We start from the raw sequence: 10,344 nt of genomic DNA, 5'->3' as shown, positions 1-10,344 counted from the left end.
AAGCTCGCTTATCCCCCTCGGTTATACTAGAAACTTCTAATCGCAGCTTAGGAAGTCTTTTACCTTGTCCACCCGCCGTGATACCATAAGAAAAGGTGCAGAGCCACACGTGATAGCACCGGCCACGACGTTTGCAGGACTGATAACCGTGGTCCGAGCGCTAACCGCTCCAACCTCGCTTCTTTTTGACCAAATTGTACCTCCGAGACGAGGACAACGAAGAAGCGCATACCACGAGCCGGTGGCATGACCGCTGCTCAGGCGCCCTATTCCCCAACCCAGCTGTCCAGGAGTCCCCCCTCCTCGTCGCAAATCTGGGCTCCCACAAACTTTCCTTGTCCCCAATGGAGACCGCCCCGTTAGCGCGGCCACGAGGCCGCGGAAGAGGTGAGCGCTTTCCTTAAATTGGCCGCCTATGTCCTCCTGTGATAGAGCGCAGTGCTCCGCCGGAGCCTATCGCGGAGGCCACGGGTCCGCCATCCGAATCGCTGGCTGTAGGGTCATCCCTCTGAATAAGTGGCTTAGGATGACATCACGATCGCAGACGGTCACCGCGCCGTGGGCTCTGGGCGCGGCGAAATCGTGATGTTCCGCGCGCGATGCCGCTTTTACCAGAGTGGCGATTCGCTTTGAACCAAAGCTAATTACGTCTTCGGTTTTCGCGATGCTGACGTTCTTGCGCGACATTTCTACAGCGGACATGAAAATTGCAGATGGCGTTTTTCTCGCCACCGATTTTAGGTCGGCTTGCGGGAACGCGCTCGGCCTAATCCCTGTGTTAGTTCTAGTGATCTGTCGCTCGACGCGTACGTGATTACATCTTGCCTAGTGGCGCGCGATCCTTGTTTGGTCGCGGTGAAGCGACGAGCTTTTCCGTGGACTTTTTCGCTTTAATTCGGGCATTTGCCGCTGCTCCTGTGCGCGAGCCCGCTACAACGGGTGTAAAGAGAGGCTTTTTATTCGCGCTCGAACGTAGCCGAGGTAGCAGTCATTCCGATGCGCCGAATGGTGTTGACGAATATTGGTTTTTTGATCCGGAGGGTCTCGAATCCTCAAGTGGATAGGTTCCAATGGCCGAGTATCCTTGCCATACATTAACCACTGCGCGGAGTATCGCCCGATGCATCCGATCACGCCCCTGCTACCTTGCACTTAAAGCCATAATTGGTTCGATAGGCTTACCTCATGAATCAGCGTAATTAGTTTCAACTACCTTCCCTTGCCTTTCCATGATTCTTATTTGATTTTCAGAAAAAAATTCAGCTGAAGCCAAAGTGCGCTTTGACCGAATGCAAGATCTAGCATATTTCCGATGTGTCTCTTCAAGCCCACAGTGACTGGATTTGAAGGCGCAGCCTTTTTCGTCAAGCCCTGCAAACCTGCTAAGCCGAGCACCATGCCGGGGCATAGCTTGTACCTGTTTCGAGGAAACAGGTGGGTAACCGGCCGGCAGCGGGAGTCGAATGCACCCCCTCCCAAATCCGAGGCGGGTGCTCTGCAGAAGGCGGGATTACCATGGCTACAGTGACGTAACATATACATAACCCATTCTTGCAGGTGCGCAATGGTGAATCACACGTTAGTGCTCCGAGCTGTTCGGTCATACCATGTTTGCAAAACTGGTGATGCATCGGTAAACCTTGCCGATACCGATGATACTAACTCCTTACCTTCGGTCCAGAAGGACCTTCCGGATGCTCGCAGGTCGCCCTATCGGCTCTCCCTTTGAATGGCACCGCCCAGAGGTCGTCCGCACAAGCCGTGTAGGAGCGGGTGGTCACAGCGGTCCCGTCCCAGCGTCGCTCCAGCACTGCCAACGTAACCGCCGTCATCACCCGCGGCGGGGGCACCACCGGCAATGGGGCTCGCACTGTGGCGCCCACCGAATTCTCGCCCACCAGATCGCCTTCGACGACGGCCGCGCCCATGCAGGCCGGCAACTGTGTCGGCAACACCGATTCGCAGAATGACGAGCTTAAGATTTAGGTGAGCGGCGGCTGCTGCTGCGTGCCCCCACGGACGTCTCTGAACCCTGTGGATGGGTGTGGGCGGTAAAGCCGTCGTAGCATTCCAGTAATAGTTTGCCAGAGCGCGTACCGCTACCGCGTATGCGCAGTTCAGCCTGAGTTCGCAAGATGGCGCCACGTTCCCATCAACAGCGCGCCTGCCTGCCACGTCGGCACCAATCAGCGCGTGCGCAGCGGCGGGGCACGCTGCGCGGCTCTTGACAGTTGCCAAACTGCAAGTGATGACTTAGTTAATGGCGTTTTTAGTGATAGTGCATGCGCCGTACTGTATCGAGGTGGTCTCAGGTTCCATAGTTTGCGCCTAAGGCGCGTCTCAAGAAAATTTCAAGCGCAGGCGTACGTTACGCAGCAAGAGAAAGTGAATCGTTGCTAGGAGCTACCGCTGCCTTTTCACGTGAGGGCCTTTCCCATGATGCTTTCCATTACACATTTTATGACTAGGCTTCAGAAATCTCACGTGATGCTAACTCCACTAACGCCGCTCAACGGACAAAGGTAGTGCACAATCTCCTCTCTCCTTAAGGGAACTTGTCGGGCTAGTTGGTAATTGATCATTGCACTTTTAAGGCGCCAAAACCACACACACACGCGCACACACACACACGCGAGCGATAAGAGAACGCTGCTTCGGTGCTCCTCTTTCCTTGTCGACCGTGGCTCCACTAAAACCACTACGGGCTCGCTTAATGTGCTGGCAGAAATTTTCATTGCGTATTTTGGCTTGCGAATGATGCTTAAGACAATATGAAACAAGAAAATCCTGTTTGTGAATGTAGCGTCCATATTTTTTGATGCAGAAAACTAAATTCACTACAAGCATGTCCCTTTCCACCCTTGCTTGCTCTTGGGAGAGAATACAGTAGGAGACCTGTCACGAGTAGTTAGATTGGTATAAAAAGGAAATCGCACCAGGAAATTGAATATATAAGAGAACTAGTCCGCCAGCGCGCAAGAGATCTTACCAACCCTGTGCATGATAGCCTCAGCTGCTTATGCGCTATAAAAGCGCGCGCGCGCGCACGCACGCACGCACGCACGCACGCACGCACGCACGCACACACACACACACACACACACACACACACACACACACACACACACACACACACACACACACACACACACACACACACACACACACACACACACACACACACACACACACACACACACTCTCACACGCACGCACGCACGCACGCACACACAGTTGAATCACCACGTGAAATTCGCCTACGCTCAGCGCCTAATTTATAACTGAATTTATTCTTCCGTGCAGTTTCAGTTTCGCTTTCAGGAGTCGAAAGACTTGTGATGACACAAGTGAGCACAAGGTCTTGTGAAGGATACAAAAACTAATGTATAGCTCTTTGTCCATTTGCTGCCATCATGACTTCTGCAGCAGTTAGTGCAATAGTTTGAATTAATTAAAACGACAAAGCAGAGTTCATATTGCAGTTTTTGTGTACCAGACCAAAAGCACATTGCCAAAAATTTGGTGTTTTCACTCCTTCAAAAAGTGCTTGGTCCTCTCGCTGGCCTGTTACAGTGCTGCGACTGACGTTGCAAACCTCAGGTAGCCTACAGCTCTCACTTCGTCCCACAGGAGTCTCTGGAATTAGAGTTTTCTGCGTTTCTCTAAAAAATTCACGGTATTTTACAAGTAAAAGTTAAGGTATACTGTGGTCGATCTTGAGCTCACTGGAGTGCATTCCACGCTAGTAGTCCACAGGCGAAAAATTGAGTCTCACCGAAACAAAATTGCGAGTTCTTATCCGCAGTGTAGACATGTGACAATCTGCCCAGTGCATTCATTCACTTTGCACTCTCCTTACTTCACCGAGATAATTTTGGCCTCTCCATATCAACACCGTGACGCGCAACACAGATCGGCAGTGTGGGGTAGCTGACTTTTGACTTTTATTGATTAACCGATGTATGGAAGAGTTCACTTTTAAACCGATAACGCAGAGACCAGCGGTAGGTTACGCGCGGATTTTGTGCTTAATTCAACCGCCTGCCCGACAATTCTGGACAAAAGATCTGGAGATCTCCCGCCGGCAGGCTTGCATTTTTCATTAACGTTTTTTCTGCCGTCAAAAGCGTTTCCTATTGTTTGTCTGTCGTAGTCTTAACTGCTTGATGCCAGCTAGAAAAACATTCTTACTATGACTATTACCTTCAATGTTTCCAAAAGAGTACCTTACAGTTTTCCAATTTTCAATATTTTGCCCAAGAAAGTTGGACACGAGTTGTGCGCTGTGGGAATTTGAAGCTTAGCCGCCGGCTGCCCCGGCGCGGTCTGCAGGAAATCGAGCGGACCCTGTCGTCACATTTACCGCGCCGGCCCGCACAAGGCAAACTGGGCTGGCCGATCCAGTTGACCGGCAACCACTTCAACATTGAGATTCCTTCCGGAAACGTTTTCCACTACGACGTGGAGATCTGCTCCGAGACGCGCAACGAGGCCAGAGTGCCCGAGAAGCGCAAGTACCGCTGCATCAGCACAAAGATCAACCGCCTGGTCATCGAGTTGCTCGCCAAGAAGTACTGGGTCGACCTGAACGGCTGCATGCCCGCCTTCGACCGCCGCAAGAACCTGTACACGCGCCGTGAGCTCAAGTTCCGCGAGCGTACCTTTACGGTCGACTTCGAGGAGGACCAGCGGAATCAGAAGTTCATCGTCAAGATCCAGTACGCGGCCACCGTGAATCTGGAAGCGCTGCACGCGGTCTTCGACAAACGCGTCAGCCACGTTCCCCATGAGGTCCTCCAAGCCGTGGACATCGTGCTGCGGCACGGACCGTCGATCAAACCCACGCCCGTCGGGCGGTCCTTTTTTAAGCCGCCGTCCCCGAACGACTACAACATCCTTGGAGGTGGCCGCGAAGCCTGGTTCGGCTACTACACGAGCGTTCGGCCCGCTCAGTGGAAGCCCATGCTGCACGTCGACATGTCGGCCACCGCCTTCTACCAGCCTCTACCCGTGACCGACTTCATGTGCGAACTTTTCATCGAGGGCCGGCGCGAGATGTCGGCCAGAGACTTCAAGGAACTGCGCGACTTCCAGAACGTTCGTCTCAACAAGGACCTGAAGGGTTTGCGCGTCAAGGTCACCCACCTTCCATACCCTCGGAAGTACAAGGTGGTTCGCGTCACCAAGGAACCAGCCAAGCAGCTCTTCTTCGACATGGAAGACGGCTCCTGTTGCTCGGTGGCCGACTACTTCCAGAACCGTTACCACCGCCTCCGGTACCCGAACCTGCCCTGCATCCAGACAGGCAGCGCGGCCCGCCCGGTCTACCTCTCGCTGGAGGTCTGCGCGATCGTCGAAGGGCAGCACTGCAAGAAGAAACTCGACGAGAACCAGACGTCCGAGATGATCAAGCATACGGCCCAGCCACCGGCCAAGCGTTTCAAAGAGATCCACCGGTCGGTGCGGGACCTGGTCAGCTGCAGCGACCAGCGTCTGCGCAAGTTCGGCATCAAGATCAGCACCGAACCGACGCAGCTCAGGGGCCGGGTGCTCGACCCGCCGTCGCTGGTCTGCGAGAACAGCTCCATCGGCAAGCCCCGCGAGGGCACCTGGGAACTGCGGGGCCGTCAATTCTACAAGCCAGCCACGCTGACCCGCTGGACGCTGCTCAAGCTGAGCCGGTTCGCGCAGCGAGACAGCCTCGACAACTTCATCAAAATGCTCATCCGCGTCCGCCAGGAACTGGGCATGCGCATCGAGCAGCCGTTGGGCGTGACAACGACTGATGCGAACCGCAAGCCCGTGCGGAACATCCTTCCCGAGGAGCAGCGCAGGGCTGCAAGCCTCGAGATGGTCATCAGCGTGCCCGCCAAGAGCACGAACAACGCCGAGATCAAGCAGGTAACCGAGACCGAGATCGGGCTGCGCACCCAGTGCGTGATGGACAACAACGTGATCAAGAAGTGCAACGCCGCGCTCATAACAACCTCTGCCAGAAGGTCAACGTCAAGCTGGATGGCATCAACAACATCCTGCTGCCCAAGGAGAAGCCGAAAATGTTCCAAAAGCCGGTGATCATCATCGGCGCGGACGTGACTCACCCAGTGCCCGGGGACAGCTGAGGCCGTCAATCGCGGCGTGCATTGGCAGCTTGGACTCCATTTTGTCCAAGTTCCACACCTCCATTCGCATCCAGATCGAGAAGACCGCCACCACTTCGCGCCTGTAGATCATCAAGGACCTCAAGGACATGATGAAAGACATGCTGAAGGCCTTTTACCGTGCTACCAGGCACAAGCCGGAGCGCATCATCTTCTTTCGAGACGGAGCGAGCGAGGGGCAGTTCATGGAGGTTCGCAACCACGAGGTAAGTTTCGAATGCAAAATGATTTATCCACGCATCTTTTGGTGGGTTGTTTACAATTGAAAGAGGCAGCAGCATATTGCCTCGCGGATTCAACATCGAACATAATCGACTTCGGTAACTGATGCGTCCTAATGTAGATAAAAATGCAACGCACCACAGCGCTGGACACCACAGCGCTGGTGTTCATCGTACCTGTCTTGTACCGTGTTGCATTTTTAGCTGTCATGAATTACCTGCTAGCCCGATCAGGCACGCCTTCAAGTTTGTATGGATTCTACCAGGTTTCTATAAATACGATAAGAATTTACTCACAGCGCCATAAGTTTCTCCTAACTTTGTGCGAAAGCCGACGGTTCGTAGCTGTTGGACTGTGCACGATATGGTGTTGCCCTGCCCATCCCCTGTGTCAAGCTCCAGAAGCAGTGTTTAAATCTATTAGCCGACCATTTCAGGAGTACAACTGGGCTGTGATCTTATTTCCAGGTGAGCGCCATCCGACTGGCGTGCCAGGAGCTTTCCCCGAACGAGACGTACGAGCCGGCGATGACCTTCATCGTGGTCCTGAAGCGCCACCACACGCGTTTCATGCCCTACAATGACCGGGACGGGGTTGGCAAGTGCCGCAACGTGCCGCCCGGCACCACCGTAGACTCTGCGGTCACGCACCCATTCGACTTCGACTTCTACCTCTGCAGCCATTTCTGCCTTCAGGTGCACAGTAATGGAATGCCGTCTGGGGCACCGAGTGTCAGTAGTCGGTACTTCTAGCTGTATTGGCTCACAGGTTCGCAGAAACTCCCTAATGACGCAGAAACGAACTGCACGTGCTCACAACTTGCCAGTGCAACATTAAGCAGACCACTGTAGAGGCAGTGACATGGAGGATGGGCGCTTCATATACACTATAGAGCAGAGGATGACTGTTAGCTCTAGGCCCCATTAGCAACTACGCATGCACCAACTTTGATATTCCATTGCGCAACAGCCAGTAATGGGTTCCCGCAAAGTGGGATGTGTTTGATTTATGAAGGTTTAACGTCCCAAAGCGACTCAGGCTATGAGAGACGCCGTAGTGAAGGGCTCCGGAAATTTCGACCACCTGGGGCTCTTTAACGTGCACTGACTACGCACAGTATACACGGGCCTTTAGAATTTCGCGTCCAGCGAAATTCGTCCGCCAAAGCCGGGAACGGGATGTGTTCCAAAAAGGAGACCACAGGATAGTAACAGATTTTTAAGGCACTCAAGTTCATCGTCATCAATATTATCAGCCCAACAATGCCCAGTGCAGGGCAAAGGCCCCTCCTATGTCTCTACAATTAGCCCTGTCCTTTGACAACTGCTGCCATCGTATTTTGGAAAACTCCTTAATCTCAAACGCCCACCTAACTTTCTGCTGCCCCTTGCTACTCCTCCCTTTTCTTGGAATCCACTCAGTTGCTCTTAAGGACTAGCGGTTGTCTTCCCTTCGCATTACATACCCTGCCCAAGCCCATTTCTTCCTCTTGATTCCTGAGTTAAGACTGCGTAAGTCTTGGCGGGGATGTGACGCGATGTCTATCGTCTGCAACTAGGACATCATGCTGCGGTTCCGCGGGTTTAACCGTCCCCGTGGCGCTGTGGTGCAGGGCACGAGCAGGCCGTCGCACTACTACATCGTGTGGGACGACTCCAGCTTTACGTCGGACGAGCTGCAGAAGCTGTGCTACTACCTCTGCCACACATACGCCCGCTGCTCGCAAACCGTGAGCATCCCGGTGCCCGTCTACTACGCGCACCTGGCCGCTTACCGATCCAGGAACCACGTGATGAGCAAGTTGGACGTCTCTAGCTCGAGCAGCGACTCGTCCGGAGGCAGCGCCGACTCCGTCTCCGTCAGTCAGTACGTCGAGGCCGTCAAGGTGCTCGAGACCCTCCAGAACACCTCTACTTCGTGTGAGGAGGCCCACTGCCGGGTGAGCGATGCTCAGTTCACTGAGCTCTCACGACGTCTTCGTGCCATACTAAAGTATGGCATGGTGGGTGTGTAACGTACCAAAGTGGCTTATGGGATATGAGATATTGTTCTAGAGGGCTTCGGATTTGGTTTGAACACCTGCTGGTTCCTTAGCGTGCACTGCGATCGCATGACACACGGGTGTCTTCCCATAGCCACTGTGCCATCACGGCGGGTCAGTTATTGGAACAATGTAAGCTATGTGCATAAGAACCAACGTCTAGACATGAGCGTTCATTGACAAAATGTGCGCTAGACAGTAACGTTGACAGTCTCGTTGGCAAACAAAACGCGGAACCTAAGGCGTGGACAGGCTGGTTGCCCGCAGTTAATGCCATCAAAGCTCCTCCATAAAATTATTATGCAGCCGCCGCGGTGGCTGAGTGGTTATGGCGCTCAGCTGCTGGCCCGAAAGACGCGGGTTCGATCCCGGCCACGGCGGTTGAATTTCGATGGAGGCGAAATTCTAGAGGCCCGTGTACTGTGCGATGTCAGTGCACGTTAAGAACCCCAGGTGGTCGAAATTCCCGGAGCCCTTCACTACGGCGTCTCTCATAGCCTGAGTCGCTTTGGGACGTTAAACCCCCATAAACCAAACCAAAATAATTATGCGATATATCGACGAAATTTCGAAAATTCCTGGAAGCAAGGTGACATGTCTTTGGAGAATCGTTGCAATCTCTGCGGCAGCGATTTTCTAACAATCTACGCTAGTTTACCGCATTAAAACGACGGCCACGTAGCTGGATTCCACTTAGTTTTCTCGGGGCGCAATTGCGCAGATGGTTCGAATTGAGCGCCGTAGAGATTGTAGCGCCTCGCCAGCTGAAGTTGCATTTGCACTCACCTTTCCAGGCACATCGTGTGCTGTTGCGGTTTAGCGGGAAGTATTCCTCACTTTGCAGGGCATCCCCTCTTGCCCTTGGCTAGGAACTCGCTGTTGGCTGCAACCACCAGACTGTACTAAAATATTCATTAGCTTGGCAATTGATTTTATGTCTTATGCCGCGGCAGAGTTTTTTCTTGTTAACACCTAGTATATAACGGCCTCTTAAGGTACTAAAATTCCAGCAGTTCCTGCCCTCAGTTAAACCATGTTGAGAAATTCACTTAAACAATTGCTTAAACAACCTCACATAATGGTCACGACGTGAAACTTTATTTGCTTCTATAGCCACGTAAGAATGGAGTCAACAAATTTTCGCGAAAACCTAATTTTTGGTGTCTTCATAATTCTTAAAAATTAGGCCAAAATGTCGACTTGAAATTCGCGAAATTGTCTTGAAAGAAGCACATTGCTCCTACCTTCAATTGCTGCCTTCCTAGGAAACACATCTAACGCCCTTGCAGTTCAGCGTTACTCTGATTTTATTTTCGAAATACCTGGCCTAGGTTATGTAGGAATGACTTTGCACTCCTTCAACGCACGGTAAATTTCAGCGAGTCTTGCCACGTGTAAGAGCGTGATCAGTTTTGCTGTTAGGCCCAGCATTACGCTCACCAGAGTATGCCCCGCTACAATGCTTGTGTGGGCGCATCATGCACTCATGAAACACTCTCGCGGAAGAGGTGAGGACCTGCCTCTTGCACTTAGCGAAAGCTCGTGAACGTAACGTGAGATCGTTAAAGGCCCCGTTTTCCAAAAAATCTTGTATTTGCGTTGTCGGTGTCATGAGCGTAAAATCGTGGACATGGCTCTTGCAGGTGGTCTCCAGAGAGCAACCTCTTGGAGGCTGGTGGGCCACCTAGGTGACGTTAAGCGTTACGCTATCGCGTCATACCCTTAAGGCGGATCTTGTGTCCCCTCCGATTTTTCTTAGCGATTTATGCATGGAATCCGCTAATCATTAAACTTGCAAAAACTGGCCTCGCGGTAATTTGATCATGTACAGATCAGGAAAATGTCTTTCGATGTAGTTGTGCGCAGCCTTCGCGTGCATGTCTTATGTTATTCGTGTGTTCGCCCTAATATTTTGTTACC

General features: G+C 52.6%; 1 pseudogene across 1 annotated transcript; it reads left to right on the top strand.

The window, feature by feature from the left end:
• Positions 1 to 1,689: 1,689 nt before the first annotated feature.
• Positions 1,690 to 10,112, top strand: LOC144118936 (protein argonaute-2-like; annotated as a pseudogene). Its single transcript, XR_013312198.1, has 7 exons — positions 1,690 to 1,986; positions 4,333 to 6,045; positions 6,078 to 6,136; positions 6,230 to 6,367; positions 6,851 to 7,078; positions 7,996 to 8,322; positions 10,068 to 10,112. The product of XR_013312198.1 is annotated as a protein argonaute-2-like (transcript).
• The last annotated feature ends 232 nt before the right edge of the window (positions 10,113 to 10,344 follow it).

This window comes from Amblyomma americanum, chromosome 1, assembly GCF_052857255.1.
Source record: "Amblyomma americanum isolate KBUSLIRL-KWMA chromosome 1, ASM5285725v1, whole genome shotgun sequence".
Classification (NCBI taxonomy): domain Eukaryota; kingdom Metazoa; phylum Arthropoda; class Arachnida; order Ixodida; family Ixodidae; genus Amblyomma; species Amblyomma americanum.
Note: the sequence above shows the minus strand (reverse complement) of the source record. Positions and strands in the feature narration are given on the sequence as shown.